General features: G+C 38.6%; 1 long non-coding RNA gene across 1 annotated transcript; it reads left to right on the plus strand.

Moving 5' to 3' along the window:
- Nucleotides 1–596: 596 nt before the first annotated feature.
- LOC132368488 (uncharacterized) lies at nt 597–11,119 on the plus strand. Its single transcript, XR_009504101.1, has 3 exons — nt 597–685; nt 7,742–7,837; nt 10,586–11,119. It is a non-coding gene; the product is annotated as an uncharacterized LOC132368488 (long non-coding RNA).
- Nucleotides 11,120–11,427: the final 308 nt, after the last annotated feature.

Here is an 11,427-nt window from a genome sequence, read left to right on the forward strand (position 1 = left end):
AATTTAGTGACCTGTATGTTCAGATGTTAACACATGTTAAGTGCAATTGATTCTCCTGTTTTAGGTTGTAAGCTTAACACTAAAGAGGTCAAGAAGGATTAGTCTCAACACCAGTCTGTCCCCATCCCATTGCAGTAGCACAGGACAGCCTCACAATATAGGTCAAAAGCTTTCTCACTCCTTCAAATGAATACAACCTCTCCATTTAAGCATCTATGCTTCACTGCTACCAAAGCAAGCCCCTGGGTGGAAAAATGCTTTTTACCAGGGCCCTCCACTCTCTTTTAACGTTTCTGATAACTCTATTGCACCATCAAAAAGAAAACTTGATTGTTAACAGAAGTACTTTCTTTCTTTGGGGTTGGATCACCAGTTAGAGTTCTATTCGTGGCTTTGCTTAATAAGATTAGAAAAATTCCAGGGATTTAAAAAATTAAGCAGTCCCAAGTGACCCACTGGATCATGGTAAGGTTGGACTCATAGGTGAGAACATTTCCTTTTTTTTGTTTTTAATCTTACCTTTATGTTTGCTCTATGTTTTCCAGGAAAGCAGCAATTTATATTTCAGTTTGATGCTTTTATTCTTGACATTTACATGTTTCTCTACAAATAAAATGATTTAGTGGCTAAGAAGCATGGACTCCAAAGCCAGATTGCCTGCATTCAAATTCTGGATTTACTACTGGTATGAATAATTATGTAAAACTGGGAAAGACAAAAGGATCACAATGATTTTTCAGCATCATACTGGAGCTTTGTTGAAAAGGCCCAACCAAGGATTATTTAATTAACTAGAGGATGTACTTTGTTTGATTTACAACTTAGATCAGCTACTGTTAAACATTTTGCACTCAAGACCCTTTACTTTTTTTTTTCTTTTTTTGGCCCACGCTGCGCGGCTTGCAGGATCTCAGGTCCCTGACCAGGGATTGAACCCGGGCCACAGCAGTGAAAGCCCAGAATCCTAACCACTAGACCACCAGGGAACTCCCAAGATCCTTTACATTTTAATGAATTATTGAGGAAGGCAAATAACTTTTTGTTTGTGTAGGTGTATTCATCGATACTTATCCTATTAGAAATCAAAAGTGAAAAATTTTTGAAGTGTTTATTTTTCAGTTCATGTAAAATAAAATTTCAGGGTTTACACAAATGTCGAAGATGAACCTAACATTCCCCAACAGACCTTAGCCATCTTGCACTTCCTTCAATACAGAAAGCGAAGTAAAGCCAAGGGACTGCAAAATCTCTGTACATGATGAATTTTTCCCAAGGGCAAATGCTCTGTAAAATGAGCCACAGACCTAGCTGAGGTGACTCAATGGGGTTTTGTTTTTGGACAGCTCTCTCCTGTAAGTCCTGCTTTGCTCCTGTTGACTCAGATATTTGCCAGTTATTGGGTGAGTGCAAAACATCTGACTACGATAGAAATAAGCCTTCCGTGGAGTCACACAGACCCAGGCAGAATTTAGCCAAGAGCACAGTGAACATGAAACCTGAAGAGGGTTCGCCAACAAACCCCTGAGCCCAAGCTGCAATGTTTACTTATGTTGATATTCATTAAAATAGTTGTGAACCAGTTGTGAATAGAATGTGAACCAGGGACAAACTACTATTTTAAAGCTGCTAGGAGTTGTTTGTTTTGGTTTGGTTTTTTTCTTATTGCTTGAGGTGGAGTGAAGTTAGAGACTTAAAGCAGGAGAAGGAACATTTCCATTCTGTGGTTGACATAGAATTTGTCCTAGGTTAGATCTTTCCTTCTTTCCAGGAGGCATCACTTTAGCCAGTCTTTTTAGCCATGGAGATGCAGAGTCATTGTACCTGGGAAAACAAACCCAAAGGCAGAGACTGCAGGCTGAGATGTTATTCCATAATTGATGCAGACTGCTGTCTTGGTCTTTGCTGGCGTGTGTCTGACTATGTCTAGATGCTCTTTCTTTTTCTGAGGCCGGATGGACAGGACTCGTGGACATGATAAAAGAAAGCACCAGGGAACAACTCCATCTTATTTCCTAAAGAAAATAATAAATAGATAATTCAATTTTTCCTTTAACATGGTTGACTTTTTTTTTTATCGACAGCTTAGAAAAGTTTCAGCTTCATGACTCTAGATCGGTAATGCCGTGTAAGTTTTTCAGATGTTGCTGAATTTGGGAAAAACTCTATTCAGTTTCACTCATGGGCAAGTTGAAAGATATCACAGCACTTCAAATTTTCTTGTGAAATGATTAATCTTAAACACTCTTTGAATTGATATATTCATTAACTAGTTTGTCACCAATGTCCTTGTTTTTGTGCTTATTGATTTTCATGTTGCCTTTGCTGATGTCTTTTCATCATATCTAAAATTTGAAGCTTTTTAAAATCTATTCATATGGTTCGCTCCTCATCACTAATGGAATTATCAAACAATCCAAGGACTTCTTTAATTCTTCTTTTCAAAATTTATCATTTCCTCTTAATGAATTACTCCCTTTGTTATGATTTGAAGAAATATTTTGTTATATCTTACTTTTTGAAGTCAGAATAATTTCTTTTGATTTTATTGTTCCTGCATATTGCTTGTATTTCACATTTCATTAACTGTTTTTCTCTAATTTCTTTGAAAGAAATGTCCTTGAGTCTAGGGACAAAAATCAGCCTAAAGTATGTCTACATTCCCGGGATTTCCTGGAGTGACATCTCCTACCTCCCAAGGGCAGGGTGCCTTCTTGCTCCAGTGGCAAAATTTAAATCATAAAGTGAGTTCTCAGATGCTCAATCTGCCAGCTACATTTCTGTGAGCACATTTTGCTCCCCTTCATTGTTTAAGGCTGTAATGTTTTATTTATTTTAGGACATGTTACACATTTCTATGCAAAAGTGAATCTGGCACACTTTTTCTCAGTATGCAGAAATGAGGGTTTGCTAGAGAAATCTGCAAAGGAAAATAGCTCTAACAGTGCCCACGTCCATTTGTGGGAATAGAATTAAAATAGAAATAAAGTGATGTGCATCGTTTCTGCTCTCTTTTTTCTCTTTTCCTGGAACATGGAAGCCTCTTCCATGGTTTCAGACTCTGGAGAAACTTTTACATAATCACTAATTCTGACAGTTTTCCATGAATCTCTGAGAAAAACACAGGAAAAGCTTCAGTGTGGGTCCTTGGGGAAACTGAACTTGGGTAGACGCCTGAGATTTCATGTGACTCAGTGGAGACACATGTGGCTCATTTATGCACAGAATTGCTTCCTTCCTGTGTGTTTTCTTACACGTCAGCTTCAGAAAGTTCCTTCCACAATCCTTTGACAAAGTTCTGGAATCATGCAGAAATATCCCTGGAAGACACATGACACCATACTCCTCATCTTTCCATGGAGGAGAGGCTATCTTCAAATTTTCTTTGGGCAATGACAACCAGGAAGATGAGCATTTGGATGCTGTGCTAATATTACATATTTCCTTATGTAAAACATCTGTCTTTAGGGCCCCAAATTAAATTTTCTCTTTTATTACTCATTCATGATGAACCTAAAAGACTTTAATGAGATCTGTTTAGCATCTGCTAAAATCGTGTCCATCGACAACATTCTTATCTCTTTGGACCAGATGCAACCCTCAGGTGACTACATGATTTTACCAACAGCTCCTTTGGATTCAAAACCCTTTTACTGCTCTGATTTCTGGATTCAGACAGCTTGCTCAGTTTTCCCATTTGACAAGCTTCCTGTCTCAGTTTCACTCTTGTTTCCACATCTGTTTCTCACTTTTTTCCAGAAACAGATGTAGCCATTCCCAAAATTGATTTGCTAAATACAATTTACAGGGTCCATGTTTTCATGGATAAACTCTTCGGGGGTCTGTAAATCTTTGTGAAATCTTTATGAAATAGTATTTTCATCCCAATGCTTGTTTTTCAAACACCTCTTGGAGCTTTGTTTTTTTTCCTGACATAAAGAAAAGATTTTTAGGGAAAAAAAAAATTGGGTCCACTAGTACAACAGAGTTATTTGGGTGAGGAACTTCATTTTGAATATTAACAGCAGGCACAGATCTGGGCATCCAAAAGGCTGAGTTTGGAGACAGAACAGCAAGTGGAACGGAAGAAAGGCTAAGGGGAGCTGATCCAGCTGTAAGAATGCTTAGGAAAGGGACAACCGGTCAGGCCAAATATGACTTATCTCAATTACAGGTGCTGCTGTGAGTACAGGTACAAACACTCAAAATCTATCAGGTGGATGGCCCTCCTGCTTGCCTAAACTTCTTTCAGTGTGAAAGTTGGGTTTTGGCCACTGGCCAATGGTTAAGGGTTCTAGATCCTGAGGGACCAGGCGAGAGCAGGGCAGGACCTGAAGCCTCAGCTCAAATTAGATATTCAGACCACGGCCCAGGGAAACAGCATGCTTCGAAAACAAGTTGCAGAGAAGTGGGGAAATACAAAGACAAAATGGCAGTGGAGGTACAGAAATCGGCACAGATTGATAGAATTACTCTAAGTAGTCAGGCTGTTCCTGCTGAGCTACCAATTTCTAACTAATCCTTTTTTACATCTGCAGAGATAAGTTCACATAAAAAGAGGTATGGATCCTTTCTCAAAAATACTCTAATAAATGCATCACAGTGGAAAAATTCATATGCTTAAGGAGCTCAACGCTCTTCTCTTGTCTCCTCCCCTCCTTCCAATAATATTGGCTTTTGCACTAGAGCTCCTCGGTCCCTGTTCTCACGGCAACTCGCAGGAGAGAATGGAAGTGCAGGGTGGACAAGGCGATAGAGAAGCAAGAAAAAACATGTCCCGAAGCAGTGCGTGGCGCCCCCTTTAGCCCCGGCCACACCCCCAAAACAGTATTCCTGTGCTGCGCGGAAAAGAGATTTCCTCCTCCTCCCTCCCTGGCTCCCACCTGATTTCTCCACATCTGGAATCCTAAACCAGCCAAGGAAGTATGGAAACAAAATTTAAGATGTGCTGAGTTGCTTAGAAGCTGTAGCTCAAAACTAGAGGAAACGAGGCTTTTCCAAGCCGGGGTGGGGAACTGCGATGAGGTAAGAAGAGCACACCTTTGGGGAGTTTTTTTGGGTTCCTTGTTACCCAAATTTGCTTTGTGTGCAGGAGGGTGAGGGCCTGAACCCTTCTCGGCTTCTGTGCCCTTTCCACATGTTTACAGCTGCTGAGCGTCCACGCAGAGTTCCTGCGATGTGTGTTAACGCCTGCCCTGGGTGCGAGAGCCCAGAGCAGCTGGCCAGCATGTGTTTCCCGTGGGCTGGGGTGCGTTCTCGTCAGGCTGCGTCCACAGGAGAGTCGTAAAATACTTCGCCCTGTCTTTCCTTTTAGTTCCTCCCTACACATGCATGTGGGATTTGTGAGCTGCGTGTGTGAAACAGCAGTGAAATGAAATCTGCGCCTGGAGTTGACGCGGGAGGTTCTTATTTGGGGAGAGAGGCAGAGGGAAATTTCTAGAGTCTTCGGATGGAGCAGTGACTCAATAGCTCATTGAATTGTGTTCTTGTGGGTCCATAAAAAATGGCCTCCATAGTCTAATCTTTCAAAGTATGTTTGACATACAATTATTGACAAATCCAAGAAGCATAGAGGATTTGGTCTCTTTCTCCCTTCCTTCCTTCCTTCCTTCCTCCCTTCCTCCCTCCCTCCCTTCCTCCCTTTCTTTCTTTCTTTCTTTCTTTCTTTCTTCTTTCTTTATTTCTTTCCTTCCTTCTCTCTTCCTTTCTCATCTCTCTCACCCTCCCTCCCTCCCTTCTCCCTTCCTGTTTTTCTTTCTTTTTTGGTTTCTTTCTTTTAAGAAGACCCAGAGACCCTTCTGCTCCAGACCCCTTTCAAGTTCCCTATGTTTCAGGAATGTACTGGAAGCACTGAAATGTTATTTAGCATCTGCTTCTGCATAGGAAAAGAATGATTTAATCACTAATGCAAATCTCCAATGAGCAGTGTCTGGTTGATTTGCAGCAGCTAACTCTCTATTCCATCATGAACCAATCAAGCTCTCAGTTAATATGTGAAACGTGGTGAAAAATAAAACATATCTCTTTTAAAGTTGGTTTTGAAATGCTGCTGAGACAACCAATGATTATTGTGCACCCACTATGTACAAGGCCTAATGTATGCAAGATGCCAAACCTTCCTTGTTTTTGTGGATCAAATTTTCCAAGATTTTGTTAGCCCATTGCCCTGCCCACCCTACCCCCCTGCCCAGGATAATATTCTGCGTGCTACCCCAGGCACAGAGAGCATGACTGTTTCATTTAGAGTGGCCTTCTGAGCAGCTGATGCAATTAAAGAGAACAGTCCTAAGAATCTAAACATTGCAGCCATGTCCCCTCCGTTCCCATGCCCCATTGCCATTTATATCTGTATATACTGTGTTCTATTTTGGAGTAACTTGAAACAAGATCTTTAAAACTTAATTATTTTGTGCTTATTCTCAAAAAAGAATGTAAATGATTTTTACTCTGTTAATAAAGGAGGGTTTTGTAAAGCATATCTGTTTACACTATGAAAGGACAGTGAGGTTCAAGTAAAACAATTTAAATGTAAAAGATAGAATGTGTATAAAGGCTTCTCTTCAAATATGAATAGAAGGGAATTTTTGTGTTTTATGAAGCAGTAAGTTATAGCTTTGAGAAGACAGATGAATTCTCTATTGCAAGGGTATCAAAAAGATGATAATATTGGTATTTCTCAACAGGAACGGTTTTGTAGAAATATTTCAATTTAATTTAAACTTAGATGAAGAAATCATTCACCTCTCTCTCTCTCTCTAGCCCCCCTCTCTCTTTCTCTCTCTATAATATATATCATATATATTATCTAGTAATATATATTTTTATATAATTTAATAATGGTTCAATATAGTAGCTAGTTTGGCACAGATTTAGTTATATACACAAAAAGTGCTATAGCATTACTTTTTGCTCAACTTAATCTGTTTCAAAATTTAAAATCAGCACCATTTTACTAAACCTTTTCCTGCCCAAGAGAAAAGAAACATTTTTTTTTCTCTCGTAGGCTTAATTTTCCATGTCTGCCACCACCTCCACCAACAGCAAATGAATTGAAGGGTGGAAATTTCATAGTTTCCTATCTGGTTGATTTATCTCCATAGACAAACATACCTCAAGTCTTTGGTTTTGGGGGTCAATGAATATTTGGAATCAAAATAGTATTTTTACAGTCCCTGGCTATAGATTAATTAGGATTTGTCAATCCACAATATTTCTTTACCCAGATTAGGGGAAAATATCTAGAGTAAGGGCCTACAAACTTTTCTGTAAAGAGCCAGTAGCAAAGATTTTCGGCTTTGCAGGCCATGCTATCTCTGTGGCTACTACTGGACTCTGCACACAGATCTGTCTATGTGCAAATCTGCCATAGACAGTGAATACATAAATGGCCATGTTTGTGTTCCAATAAAACTTTATTTACAAAAACAGGCAGCAGGTCAGGTTTGCCCCCCATCCCCCCGCCCCAGACTGTATTTGCTCATCCCTGCTCTAAGCCAACAGATCTACCTCATTCTCAGGATTTCACCTCACCCTATTGAAGAAAGCTTTCCACACTTCTTATTCTTTCCATTTTGCTGTTTCATTTAAGTTGAGTCTCCACGTACAGACTGAAGTGGACATTAGGGCATGAGCTACACCAACGCTTCCCAAAGTATGTTCCACAGAATACCAACTCCTGAAAGACATATAGTGAAAAACAGAATTAAATGAATTTTTGAATCACTATATACTGTTTTCCCTACAGATTCAGTGGAAGCCTACAGTAAAGAAACCTGTTTACCTCGGAGTTTCTCACACTTGGAAACCTCTTTGAACATATGTCTATAAGCGTCTTGTGCAGGTACAGTTCTGTGGGGCATGCACTGGGAATGGTGACCTAGATATAGCAAAGGCCTTCAAAATCTTTTGTATTGTTTATTGGATATTTTCAATTAAACTGAAAATATTTTTGAATTATCCCAATACCTTTTAATAGCCATTTATTTCATGATTTTTTCAAAATATCTTGGACTTCTAAAATTTTGAAAGCAGCATGCAAATTTTGTCACATATATAGTTGCCTTATTCATTAAAGTTTAAAGGAGTTTGACATAAAGGCTGCCTAACATATTACTTTCATCTCTGAGACTGCTTATACTGTTTATTACAAGTGAAGATCGAGGGGACAGTTCTCCTTTTTCATTATGGGAAGGACTTATCTGACCCCATCTCACACAGACCAACACAACAGTAGCTTCAGTTAGACCAACTTATGTGCAAAGCTCTGTGCTTAATATAATAGAGGCATGAGGTTAGTTAATGTGCACAAAATGAGTAGCTATTAGCAGTGAGTTACAGATGAGGAAAATGATGATTAAAAGGTTATCAGTAACTTGCCCAAAGTCAGACAGCTCTAGTCAATAGTAGCACTGAGATTTGAGCTACCTGTCACTTTTTTCCTAATGGAATACCCTCACTGGAAAATTATTTCATCTCTGTCTAACTAAGGTCAATGAAATGATTTTCATATTTACATATGACTAGAAAATTTATCTAAGAAAAAGCACTAGTTTCAACTTCCCCAAATGGGATTATTGTGAGATCTGAAATCATCCAGATTATCCTCAAAAAGTGCTTTCAATTATAAGAAAAGAAAAAAAGTTAGTTATTCCTTAAAAAATTTATCACATTAATATAGGTCAAAGTTATGAATATTGTTGTAATTTTATAAGCCAGATACATACCTGATGATTTGTAAAAATCCTTTGTATATTAATGTTTTTATTTCATTTCTGTCCTTTTTATGATATTTGAAATAACTTTTATTTTTCAACAGGATAAAAAAAAACGTTTACCATTGTTTTATAAATGTTTTTATCACATATAGGCAATTTTTTGTTTGTTTTCATTAGATACTTGATCAGGAACACAATCCCGATTAGAATACTATTTTTATAAAGACATAAGATCTGCTCAGGAGTGATTCATTTTATAACATTATACCCAAGAGCACATCAGGGTGAAAACAGAGGAGGAATTATTGAGAAGAAATATGTATGACTGTTTCAGTTTATATACGTATATTAGAAGAGGGGGAAAAAAAGAGAGAAATGTAAAGGTTGCTGTATTAGTTTCCAAAGGCTGTCATAACAAATTAGTTCAAACTAGATGGCTTACATCAACTGAAATATATTCTCTCACAGTTCTAGAAGTTAGAAGTCCGAAATCAAGGTGTCAGCAGGGCTTTGCTCCCTCTGGAGGCTCCAGGGAAGAATCCCCTCTGCCTCTTCCAGCTTCTGGTAGTTGCCAGCAATCCTCGGCATGCCCTGGTTTGTGGCAGCATAACTCCACGTTCTGTCTTCATACTCACGTGGCCATCTTCCTTTTGTGTGTATCGGTGTCCAAATTTCCCTTTCCTAATAAGGGCACCAGTCATTGCATTAGGACCTACTCTAATGACCTCATCTTAACTTGATTACATCTGCAAAGACCCTATCTCCAAATTAGGTCACATTCACAGGTCCTAAGAGTTAGAAATTCAACATATCTTTTGCGGGGGACACAATTCAATCCAGTTCGGTTGCCACTGTAAAGGAAATAACTAGGGGTTTGAATATCAAGCAATTATCCTTCTCAGACGATATGAATTCATGTATCTATATTTAGCATTTGTTTTGAAGAATAATAATTTGCTCACTTATGTAGTCTTCTGTGACTCTGACCTGACCAAGTCACACTAAATAAGTGAGCCTGCATATGCAGCTAAAAATGCAAAACTCATGCTGTCTGCAGGCAACTTGAGAAATTCTCTCACTTATTACTTGCTGATCAGTAAAAACAGCTCTAAATAACTAAGGATAATTCATCTGTTACTTGACTTTTTAATTGAACAAGTAATTCATGAACATTTCAAAACTTTCAAACATAACAGGATGAAATTCAGCAAAAATTATACTGCCCAACCCTGAACTTCTGTTTTAGTTTCTCAAGTAACTTGCCTTGAGGCAATCAGTTTCTTCTGCATGCATAAGTGTGTGTGTGTGTGTGTGTGTGTGTGTGTGTATGTACATACAGTATATAAAATCCTTTTTTCTTTTTTACTACATTTAAGCTGTACCCATTGTTCTGCACCTTATTTTTCTCCTTGGTAATTACTTAATGTCAATATATATAAATCCACCTCATTTATTTAATCACACATTATATTCCATTACATGGATAATCTATAAGTTATGTACTTTATATTTTTAAATTGAAAGATTGTTTTCCATTTTTGTTTGGTTGGCTCTTGTTTGGCTTTTTAGTTAGTTTGTTTTTAGTTAAAATGTTGCAACAAATATGCTTGTGAAACGGAGCAAGACCCTATGGTCCTTGCCCTCCACACCATGTCCTCAGCCTGCCTTTAGTCTGTGGAAAAAATTTAGCCAAAGAATAAGTTTAATCAGAGAAGTGAGAAAATGCAGAAACAAAGGAAAACAGTCAAAGGAGACCAAATAATAGTTTAGTCATTAAGCATAGCCAAGGACATTTAGTTCCTCCTTAAGGGCTATAGGTAATCTTCTGAGTCCTATCCTGTGAGCTGTCTTATAGATACTGATAAACCCACCAGGTGGAAGAAGTGAACTACATGATGACCAGACTGTAGCCATGACATAAGCTGCCACAATTCCAAGAATTGGCCTCAAAGAAATGGAAACAAACCGACCCTGGAACTGAAGATTAACTGTACCTAAAACAATCGAGATGATGCTGGTCAGACCACCAATGACCAATTTCAAGATGACTGTCAGAGCTGACTGTGCTGTTTCTGCACGTAGCCCCCTCCCTCTGTCTATAAAGCTCTTGCCCCCTGATTGTCAGGGTGGAAGTGGGCCTTTGGACAGGCGTGTGCCCTGCCCCTCCCCCGCTCCCCCCACCACGGTTGCCGGCCTCTGAAATAAAGCAAACTTTCCTTTGCTACCAACACTTGCCTCTCGAAAACTGGCTTTCGAGCGGTGAGCCGCCAGACCTGGGTTCGGTAACAGATTTTGGCGTGGTGAGCCAGCCAGGGTAACACTTGTACATGCTTAAAAATATGTGCAAGTGTGTCTATGGGATAAATTTCTAAAAGTAAAATTTCTGGGACAAAGGATGTATAAATTTTTAATTTAATAAATAGTAACCAATTGTCTTTCAACGGGATCATTAAAATTTCACTTCAAGCAACAATGCAGGTTTCTATGTCCCAACTGTGATATCAACTCAAATGGTATCTAATACTTTAATCTTTGCCAATGTGACAGGTGAAAAATTAAATCTCATTTGTCATTTTATCTTGTATTTTCTTAATTATGAATGTGGTTACCCCTCTTTTCATCTACTTAAGAGCAATTTGGGCAGCAAAATATCTATTTAAGCAAGTGGCCAAAACTGAAATAAATTGAACAAAAAAATAGTTTTGGATTATAACCC

Source organism: Balaenoptera ricei, chromosome 7, assembly GCF_028023285.1.
Source record: "Balaenoptera ricei isolate mBalRic1 chromosome 7, mBalRic1.hap2, whole genome shotgun sequence".
Classification (NCBI taxonomy): Eukaryota; Metazoa; Chordata; class Mammalia; order Artiodactyla; family Balaenopteridae; genus Balaenoptera; species Balaenoptera ricei.